The 10,683-nt window shown below is 52.2% G+C and overlaps 1 non-coding gene across 1 annotated transcript; it reads right to left on the bottom strand.

The window, feature by feature from the left end:
* Positions 1-3,314: 3,314 nt before the first annotated feature.
* Positions 3,315-3,420, bottom strand: LOC118659396. The gene has a single exon (XR_004968530.1). It is a non-coding gene; the product is annotated as a U6 spliceosomal RNA (small nuclear RNA).
* Positions 3,421-10,683: the final 7,263 nt, after the last annotated feature.

Raw genomic sequence — 10,683 nt, 5'->3', positions numbered from 1 at the left:
CCCTGGCTGGTTTGGTTCAGTGGATAGAGTGTCGGCCTACGGACCGAAGGGACCCAGGTTCTATTCCGATCAAGGGCACGTGCCTGGATTGTGGGCTCAGTCCCCAGTAGGGGGCGTGCAGGAGGCAGCTGATAAATGATTCTCATCATTGATGTTTCTATCTCCCTCTCCCTCTCTGAAATCAGTAAAAATATATTAAAAAAAAAAAAAAAGACTAGATAGAAACCGAAATTCACACCTACCCTTTCAGTATGCAAGGTCCACCATGCTGCAGCGCTAAATCAGCATCTTTCAGGAGATGATGGGCAGCTGTCCTTGCTCTGGAGATGATTTCTGCCCCACTCTCCTGACCTGGCTTATCTTAGGTGGCTCAGCTCAGTGCAGCCTCAGTTTACTCAATCTGTCAGTTGAGGGCATGGGGAGCCACCTTGGGGCCATAAAGCACCTCACCAGAGTACCAGAGTGTGTAGCCCACACAAGCACTTATCAAATAGCGCTGCCCATTGCAGAGCCTGCTGGGCTGGTGTGCTGTTACTCATCACGACCGCAGCAGGCAGACTCCGAGATGTACCTCAAGGACCCCTGCCCCTGCCAATCAGTCCCCAGGAGTGGCTGGCCTAGCGGCAGGCTCTGACCAACAGGACTCGACAGAGGTGATAGAGGTCAGCGGCGCATGTGGGAAATAGAGCTCTGGGTAAAGACCATCTGCTCACTAAGCACACTAGTGAGGATGTCGTAACCACAGACCCACCGCAGGCATCGCTGTGTCTGAGGGTACAGCAGAGGAGCTTGTGGAGCTCTTTGAGACCATCTGTAACCTCTTCCGTAACGCTACCCGCATAGTGAAGTCCAGTTTCCCTGCTCAGCTTCCAGCAACAATTTTCCAAGGCAGACCCAGCGCCGGTTTAAAGGCACCCTTGTAAATGGAGGGCACACCGAGGCAGCCTGCTGACTGGGGGGCCAGCCCCCCACCAGTGCCCAGTCTCACAGTGGTAGCCCTATCTTGACTCCTCTCTTCAGCGACAGTGACAAATGGGTATGAGTCACGGAGCAGCCCAAGACCTGTGGAGGTCACCCTACCAGGTTCTGTGCCCGGGACTCTGCTCAGGTTCCCGATCCAGGCAGGCTTACTGGGCCACCCCATCAACCACACAGTAGGACGCCTTGTTGCCTTTCACTCCTTTGAGCTCTTTGCTATTTCTGTGCAGAAGACTAATGCTGAGTGTTTTGTCACCTTCCATGTGCGACACTGATGCACGCAGGTGCCTCACCAAAGCCAGGCTTCCTCGTCCTCTAAGACTTTCCCCCTTATCTCATGGATTCTAAAGCAAAAGCTCCTGACTGCCAGCTCTGTGGGTTGCAGACTGGTATGCCTCAGGTGGGGAGAGCTGGAGACAGGCGTGAAGGTGGCTCAGCCTCATGGAATTCTTTTTATCATATACAAAAAATACTACGGGTCGATTTAAAGTCCTCTCGCTTTTTCCCTGTGGGACTGCCCAGCACTAATTTAGTTCATTTACTTTTTATTTAAATTTTTTAAAAATGTATTTTTATTGATTTCAGAGGGGAATGGGGGGAGGGAGAGAGAGAAACATCAATGATGAGAGAGAATCATTGATCGACTGCCTCCTGAACGCCCCCTACTGGGGATCGAGCTCGCATTCTGGAGCTTTTCTCGTTTCCCTTACGAGTCTTGCTTATCGTATTGATTTATAACTAAATTCCTTGGCAGAGGAGATGTTATGGCAGCATTTGGTGTTGATGGGAAACCTGTTTCCTGATAAGCAAACCCGGGACCCTCCAGTTCGCAGGCCAAGGCTCTATCCACTGAGCCAAACCAGCCAGGGCCTAGTTCATTTACTTTTTGTTTTATTTTGAATTTATTTGAATGAAGATGAGAGCATTACACCATTACCCTCTTTATATCACTTATTTGGCATTATGGTATGCATTCTGAAGCAGGTAAATCTTGTTTGCTCATAAGAACTGTGTACATCCTTTCTTCTTAGCCAACAGGCAGGGCTATCTTTGTGAGGAAACATTAAGACTTGGTATTTTCTTATAAAAAAAAATGTGGATCCCGACCCATTTGAGCTTTCAGATGATGGTGCAACCCCAGTTGCTCCGCGCCATCAGCAGGTGGGAGCGGAGGCAACAGGAGCAGGGCTGCCAGCAGATAGAGGACTGGGGGCTGCAGTGGGAGGGGCCGGGCGGGGGCGTGGAGAATCGGCCAAGACCGGCCCCTGTGCCCACCACAGCCTCGAGGCCCACAGTTACTTTCTTTTTTTTTTTTTTTTTTAAATATATTTTATTGATTTTTTTACAGAGAGGAAGGGAGAGAGATAGAGAGTTAGAAACATTGATGAGAGAGAATCATCGATCAGCTGCCTCCTGCACATCTCCTACTGGGGATATGCCCGCAACCCAGGTACATGCCCTTGACCGGAATCGAACCTGGGACCTCTCAGTCCGCAGGCCGACGCTCTATCCACTGAGCCAAACCGGTTTCGGCCACAGTTACTTTCAAGGTGCACGAATTCGTGCACTGGGCCTCTAGTACACTGATAAAAGCACACCGCAACCACTTGCCAATTTACTGAACTATTCAACTTCTGCTCGTTTCCTGTCTTTTAGCGCCTGGTCTCTTTGCTGTTGCTTTGTTCCCTTTTCTTTCCAGGATTGTGATTGGAGGTACATGTTAGCACTGGGCCATCATCTTCCTTCTGCTCTGGGAGAGTGATCCACCCAGCAAATCCGTGGAGTAAGGGCTCCCTGTTGTCTGGTTTTGCCCTTATTACCTGCTTCTTTTTTTTTTTTTTTTTTTTTAATATATTTTATTGATTTTTTACAGAGAGGAAGGGAGAGAGATAGAGAGTTAGAAACATCGATGAGAGAGAAACATCGATCAGCTGCCTCCTGCACATTTCCCACTGGGGAAGTGCCCGCAACCTAGGTACATGCCCTTGACCGGAATCGAACCTGGGACCTTTCAGTCCGCAGGCCGACGCTCTATCCACTGAGCCAAACCGGTTTCGGCGACCTGCTTATTTTTTATTTATTTTTATTTTTTTTATTTATTTATTTTTTTAATATATTTTATTGATTTTTTACAGAGAGGAAGGGAGAGAGATAGAGAGTTAGAAACATCGATGAGAGAGAAACATCGATCAGCTGCCTCTTGCACATTCCCCACTGGGGATGTGCCCGCAACCCAGGTACATGCCCTTGACCGGAATCGAACCTGGGACCTTTCAGTCCGCAGGCCGACGCTCTATCCACTGAGCCAAACCAGTTTCGGCGACCTGCTTATTTTTTAAAATATGGAATGCTTCACGAATTTGCATGTCATCCTTGCGCAGGAGCCATGCTACACTTCTCTGTATCGTTCCAATCTAATATATGTGCTGCTGGAGCGAGCACATTGCCTGCTTCTTAAGGTGGTTTGGAGGCAGGAACTGTGGGATCCTTGAATTCCATCCCTCCAGCTGTCAGGAGTCTACCCCTATGTTGGCTTAGGATTTGGCTACGGTGTGTGTGAAGCTCTTCGGAAGGTGTTTATCTCAAAGCAAAGATCATGCCCAGCAGGGTGAGGGAGGGAGGCCCGACTTCCACAGCGGGCCCTCCCCCTAAATTGCAGCGTGATCTCTGGCAGCATGTAAGCCTGCCCTGGCCTCCATGTTCCTAGATGCAAAATGGTAGTAATTCCTCCTTTCCTTGTCTGAGATGCCATGAGGATTAAGTGGGAATTCGTAGAGGGGTTTTATAACCGTCAAGTGCTGCATAAATGTTGATGGTACAGCCAATCCAATCAGAGTCTCAGTGCTGGACCACGCTCAGAGAACACCAAAGCTGGCATTTCTGAGGAGGTCAAGTTCTCCAAACGGCCATCAGCACAGAGAAAGACATGGGGTGGTAGGGGCAGGTGCATTGGTCACAATCACTGATGCGAATGATTCCTCCGGCTTGAAACCCGATACTTGGGGATCAGCAGCCACTGCGCCCTGTCCCTGTCCTTGATCAGGAGGGCGTTGGGCAAGCAGACCTCCTCCTCAGAAGGTGCAGTGGGGGGGACCAGTGGAGCCCTAATTTTAGGCCTTACATCACAGCTTGTGTTTTTTCCCATACTACCTACGAGATGAGTCAGACAGTCCTGGGTTCAAATGCAGCCTGATTGGGCTCCTGCTCTTGCCATAGACGCCATCCCTCTGTGTGCCAGTCTTACCTTCACCCAGGGACTGGTTCTATTTGCCTCCTAGGGTGAAGGGGAGAGTGGAAGGAAAGGGTGCAGAGGGTCCAGCACAGACTGGGTGCCCCAAGCATGAGTCTTGTTAGATTTGGGGGAGGCTAGGCTGTAGGACTTACCACACCACACTGGGTTCATCAGAGTGCTGCCCCTCTCTTGTAGGTCAGAGGGCAGTCTTGTGCCATCTTCCCCAGGCCCAGTGGCCACCAGCAGGTACCAGCCAGGCTCGCAGCTGTCATGCTTCTGACCATATTTGAGCAAGAATCTGTGGTCGCTATTAATAACCACAGAGGCAGGATGGGGAGGTGGCTCCTATAAAGCCGGGTCTGCCAGCCCCAGCGGCTCCTTCAGCCCTTGAGACCTTTACCCCCTCCCTGTTGTGAGAGAAAAAGAAAAGTAAGTACCAAAACCATCTCCCCCATCCTCCCCATCCCTCTGCCCGACCCCACTCGGTGGCCTGAAAAGTGAGACACAGAACAGTGGTGAAACTACACACCCCATGCAAAGGACGTCTGAAACACAGCCTTGGTGGCACTTACCTGTCCCAGGCGGTTTGGGGGCCCATCCCAGTGGGGAAGAGGGCAGGGAGGAGGATGAAGAGGAGGAGGGGGGGCTGGGCCTCCTCCTCACCTATTCTCTGTGTCCTAGAGGGGACAGAGCCAGGAGCCTCCTGCCCTGGGACAGGTGACTCCAGAATGCATGTGTCTTGTGGGGATGTGGCCACAGTGTTGGCGCCCCTTGGGGAGTGCCGGCAGGGACTGAGGTTGGGGCTCCCTCCCTCCCCGGTCCCCAGACATTCTGGTGTCTCCCCACTTCCTGGGATTTTGTATTTTGAAGGTCCCTTTACAGGCCCATAAAGAATGAACTGTTTGCATCTACTGAACCCCCCAAGACGCTTCTGCTCTGTGAACTGCCCCCCCCCCCCCGCCGCCACCTCCTTCCCCCCCAGACACTCGGTTGTTTGGTGACCTTGAATGCCAGAGAAACTGCAAGGGAACAGGGAGGCGGTAGGTCATTCTTGGGTATCCCTGGACCACCGGAATGTGCTAGGTGGATCTGGGGAGCTCCTGGTGATGGTGGAGGGCATTTGGTGATTGAGGCCGTCAGCCACCCCTGTCTGTCCTCATCGTCCACTCCTCTCCCAGGCACTGGCAGAGCCTCCCACAGTTGGCCCCAGGGACACCCCCTCAGGGCCCTGGCAGGTAGAAGGATGGGCAGGAGGGATGGCCTTCGGAGGTGACTGCTCTGGCTCTGTTGGGACATATGTGGGGAGGGGGGTGCCAGCAGAGTGACTGCTGATTAAGAGGGCTGGCTGAGTGATACTTGATGTGAGTGGCAAATGCTGGGGGTGGGGGAGGGGTCCTGAAGTCGAGTGAGAACAAGGCGGTTGGGGATAGGGCGCTGCAGCCTGGCCCTCCACCTCCTGGGGCCTCTGCCTCCATCAGTGCCTGGATTTCAGTGTTTTCCCTTCACAGCTGTTAGGACATTTGGGGCAGGGCCCAGGACAGAGTGCTGGTCGGGTGAGCGTCCTGGGGCTGGAGGTTGCCAGTTGGGGCACTTTGAGTGGAAGGTCTCCTGTCCGTCTGTCTGTCTGTGTTGGCTGGGATGGGGCTTTGTAACTGAGGGAGCCGCCGGGCGGGCCGGGGGGTGGGGGTGGGGGGTAGGGGGAGCGGTTTCCAGTGAAGAGCCCAGTAGGTTCCCGTCCGCCCAGCAACCCTGAGGCAGAGGCACCTTTCCATGTGGTGAGGTCGCTGGCACCCCAGGGCCCTGCAGGACCAAGGAAGGGGGGCTGCTGGCAAGTCCCTCAGGGAAGGAGAAGACTTGGCCCAGAGGGTGTCAGCCACGGGACGACAGGCACGTGGGTGTGTGTGTCAGGGTCTGTCCCCGTCCTGGGATCTCAGCCCCTTTCCGGGGCCTTCTCTGCATAGTGAGTCACACTCCCCGGGCACCTCCCGGTGAGGGGGGGGCAGTGGTTTGAGCCAGTTCCCTGCCCTGGTCTCCCCTCTGCTCTTGGACATTGGGGCGGGGTCATTCTCTGTGAGGAGCTGCCCTGGGCACTGTGGGGTGTGAAGCAGCATCCCTGACCCTCCCCCTGGTGATGCCAGGAGCACCCCCAGTCATGACAAACACAGATGTCCCCACACTGTGTTCAGTGTCCCCTGGAGCAGGGTCACTGTGAGTTGAGAAGCACTGGGCTGAGGTTGTTCTTGGCCTTAAAGGTCTCGGGTGCTGAGTGCTGGGCATTCCTGGGGCTGGTTTTACGTGATACGTGCACGGACGCTGTAACTTGAGTACTTAGGTGCTTCCTTCCAATGCTTATCAGGAAACAGGTTTCCCATCAACACCAAATGCTGCCATAACATCTCCTCTGCCAAGGAATTTAGTTATAAATCAATACGATAAGCAAGACTCGTAAGGAAAACAAGCGAATGCAAGAGTAACTCTGGCCCTGCTTCCTTGTCTCCTGAGGGCAGGGGGGGAGTGGCCTCTGAAGGACCCACAGCGGACACAGCCTGGGGTCCCAGCACACCAGCCGGCCCGGAACCCTGTCTCCACCTTTGTGTGTGGCCTCGGGCGAGGTCCGCCTCGGTTCTGTCGTCTGCAAACCGTAATAAATTGTACCTGTGGCACAGAGTGGTGGAGAGGACCCCAGGCCCTCTGATCACTGCGGTGCCAATGCCCCGCCCCCATCCATGCTCGCAGGGCCGGCCTGGGCGGAGGGCACCGCAGTGATCAGCACGTTAAGTGTGTAGGTGAGGGAACTGAGTCCTGGCGGCGGCACATGACATCCCTCCAGGCCGTGGCTGAGGCCGCGGGGTTGTGGAGCCGCCCACTCCTGCTCTGGCTGCCTCGTCTTGGAGGGTCCCGTCCGAGGGCCTGGGGAGTCCTGACTGAGGTTACACTCTGGGGGGTACTTGGCGGAAACAAGATGGGGAGCATTGGGTTTGTCACTAGGTCTATCCGGGGAAGGCAGGTGCTGCAGGAAAGGTCCAGGTTAGCGATGTCGTCACTGTGCCGGAGCCGCCAGCCTTGGAGCTGGGTTCTCTGGGTCCCTCAGGCGGTTCTGGGAGGAAGGAGAGAACTCTTTTTGGGATGCGGGTGAGAAAATGGAAGGCCAGGTGGGGCGAGGGTGAGCGGCTTAGCCGTGCGCCATCGGCTGCAGAAGGCCATGGGATCAGCGTCGGACAGACTTGAGCTTAAATCTCGACTTTGCTGAGTGAGTGACCGTGGGCAGGTCGATTTCCCTCTCCGAGTCCTAGAGAGACAGGTCACAGGAAATCTGACCGCTCAGGGCGGGCTCTGAGCAGGGTGACCAACTGTGCCAGTTTGCCTGGGACGGGAATTCCCCAGGACAGGGAACTTTCAGTGCTAAACCTGAGAAAGTTCTGGGCAAACTAGGATGAGAGGGTGACCCCGGTCTCATTCTGTTTAATTGTGGTAAAATACAAACCACATAACATTTACCATCTGAACCATTTCTAAGCGTCCAGTCCAGGATCGTTCAGCACATTCACAGTGTTGTGCAACCATCCCCACCATCCATCTCCACCATCTTCTCATCTTCCCCAACATTAAACACTAACTCCCCCTTCCCCAGCCCCTGCTTTCTGTCTCCATGGATCTGACTTCTCTGGGGACCTCCTACAGCAGCGGTTCTCCACCTGTCTCTCTCTCTCCCTCTCCCTTCCTGGGTTGCGACCTCTTTGGGGGTCGAACGACCCTTTCACAGGGGTCGCCTAAGACCATCAGAAAACACATATGTAATTAAATATTGTCTTTGTGATTAATCACTGTGCTTTAATTATGTTCAATTTGTAACAATGAAAATACATCCTGCATATCAGATATTTACATGACGATTCATAACAGTAGCAAAATTACAGTTATGAAGTAGCAACGAAAATAATTTTATGGTTGGGGGTCACCACAACATGAGGAGCTGTATTAAAGGGTCGCGGCATTAGGAAGGTTGAGAACCACGGTCCTCATACAGTACTTGTCCTTTTGTGTCTGGCTTATTTCACTGAACGTAGTGTGTTCAAAGTTCATCCACATTGTAGCAGGTCAGAATCTTCTCATTCTCCTTCTCCTCCTCCTTCTCCTCCACCTTCCCCCCCCCCCCTTTTAAATATATTTTATTGATTTTTTACCGAGAGGAAGGGAGAGGGATAGAGAGTTAGAAATATCGATGAGAGAAACATCGATCAGCTGCCTCCTGCACACCCCCCACTGGGGATGTGCCCGTAACCAAGGTACATGCCCTTGACTGGAATTGAACCTGGGACCCTTTAGTCCACAGGCCGACACTCTATCCACTGAGCCAAACTGGTTAGGGCCCTTCTTCTTGTTGTTGTAAGAGAACATTTACTTGGTACATCACAGAGGTAGAAGTAATTCCCAGAAGAAATGGGCTTAGGAGACAAGTTATGGAGGTAATGAAAGGCCCTTGGAGCTTGGGAGTGAGGAAGCTAATGGTAACATGCCTGGGGCGGGAGAGGGAAGGGTGGGAGGAAGGAAAAGGGAAAAGCAGGGGTGTGCTCCCAGGAGGGAGAGCGCACTGGGTCCGCTGTGCTAGGGGTTTTAAGGGTGGAAATTTTAGGGGAGTCCCAGGGGAAGATCTTAATATTCAGCAGTTTCCTAGGCGTGTCCTTTCAGGGTTGTGGCCAGGCTGATTGATTGGCCAGCACCAGGGCAAGGGGTCATAATTCAGTGCAGCCGGTCCAATGTCAGCTGTGACTGGTTGTTTTTTAAATTTATTTTTATTTATTAAAAATATTTTTATTTATTTCAGGGAGGAAGGGAGAGGGAGAGAGAGAGACAGAAACATCAACGATGAGAGAGAATCACTGATCGGCTGCTCCCTGCACCCCCCACACTAGGGATCGAGCCCACAACCCGGGCATGTGCCCTGACTGGGAATTGAACCGTGACTTCCTGGTGCATAGGTCAATTCTCAACCACTGAGCCACACCAGCTGGGCTGTATTAGCTTACTTTTTATCTTTAAACTGGAGGCCTGATGCACGAAATTCATGTAAGAGTAGGCCCTCGAGCCCCCGACTGCCTCAGCCAGCCCTCACAGCCCTAGCTGCCTTGCGGCCCTGTGGCCCCACCCCTTGCCCACTGGCCGTTCTGGAAGATAGTTCTGCCTTCTGGTCTAATTAGCATATTAGCTTTTTATTATATAGGATGCATTTAATAAGATTTATTATTAGGAGAGTGTATGCTGAGCCTTCATTTTGAGGGGTTTTAAAGACTGGGTGCTTAGGGGAGGGATCTCAATACAATTCATCAGCTTTATGCTGGTATAACTTCATTTGTCCTTGGGTGTGGTTAACAAATGACACTAATTGGATCACTGCTGTCTGTCCCCCTGAGTAGGGTGATTTAAGCCAGCAGTCACCAACTGGTGGTCCTCGGGCCACTGGTGGTCCGTGAGGTCCGAAAGGTTGGCGACCCCTGATTTAAGCTATTTACCCTCTGGCTGGGGAGGAGAAGTGTCCCTGGTTTAGGGAAGATAGGATTTACTCGATGGCTGGGGACTGCTTGGCATCTAGATTTTCTAGATGGCAGCAAACTGCTGTTTAACTATCTGTTTCCCTATTTTGTCCTTGTCCTGGTGTTTCATTTATATAACTTCTTTTTATTTTTCTTATAAACCTCTAACTTTCACAGAATTTTCTTTCTTTTTAAGGCTGAATAATGTTTTATTATCTGGATGGACCACATTGTGTTTGTCCATTCATCTGTTGATGGCTTTTTGGGTGTTCCCACCTCTTGGCTATTGTGAATAATGCTGTTATGGATGAGGGTGTGCAAATATCTGTTTGAGATCTTTAATTCTTCTAATTCCACCCAGAAGTGGAATTGTTGGGTCGCATGGTAATCCTATATTTCATTTTTTGAGAAATCTCCACACTCTTTTCCATAGCAGCTACCCCCATTTTTTATCCCCATTAGCAGTGAATGAGGGTTCCAAATTTCTCCACATCCTCCCCAATACTTGTCTTCTGACTTTTTGAGTTGGTCACCCTATTGCTACTGTTCTCATAATGACCGAGCTGTCTGGGTGGCCAGGCAGGGCCCTGGCTGCCCCAGAACCACCTCTCCCATGTCCTGTCTCGTCCCACACTATTTTGGGCCCAGTGACAGGCAGATCTGCTCCGTGCCTGTGCAAGGGGCAAGCCTTGGCCAGCTCGCCAGGTGCTTCCTCCTGATCCTGCTCCAGCTCCCACCTGTTCTCCAGGACACGGTGACCTCGGTCATGGCCTGTCCCTGAGGCTGCCTCTCTCCATGGCTCTCCACTCCAGACCTTGCACGCACCAGCCTAGTCAGCAGACATTTTCTGCAAAGGGACAGAAAGTAATTATTTCCGGCCTTGCAGACTAGAGAATCTCTGTCACAGCTACTCAGCTCTGCATACTTTGAAAGCAGCCATAT

The sequence above is a fragment of the Myotis myotis genome, unplaced genomic scaffold, assembly GCF_014108235.1.
Source record: "Myotis myotis isolate mMyoMyo1 unplaced genomic scaffold, mMyoMyo1.p scaffold_m19_p_6, whole genome shotgun sequence".
Taxonomy (NCBI): domain Eukaryota; kingdom Metazoa; phylum Chordata; class Mammalia; order Chiroptera; family Vespertilionidae; genus Myotis; species Myotis myotis.
This window is presented reverse-complemented; position numbering and strand designations above follow the sequence as displayed.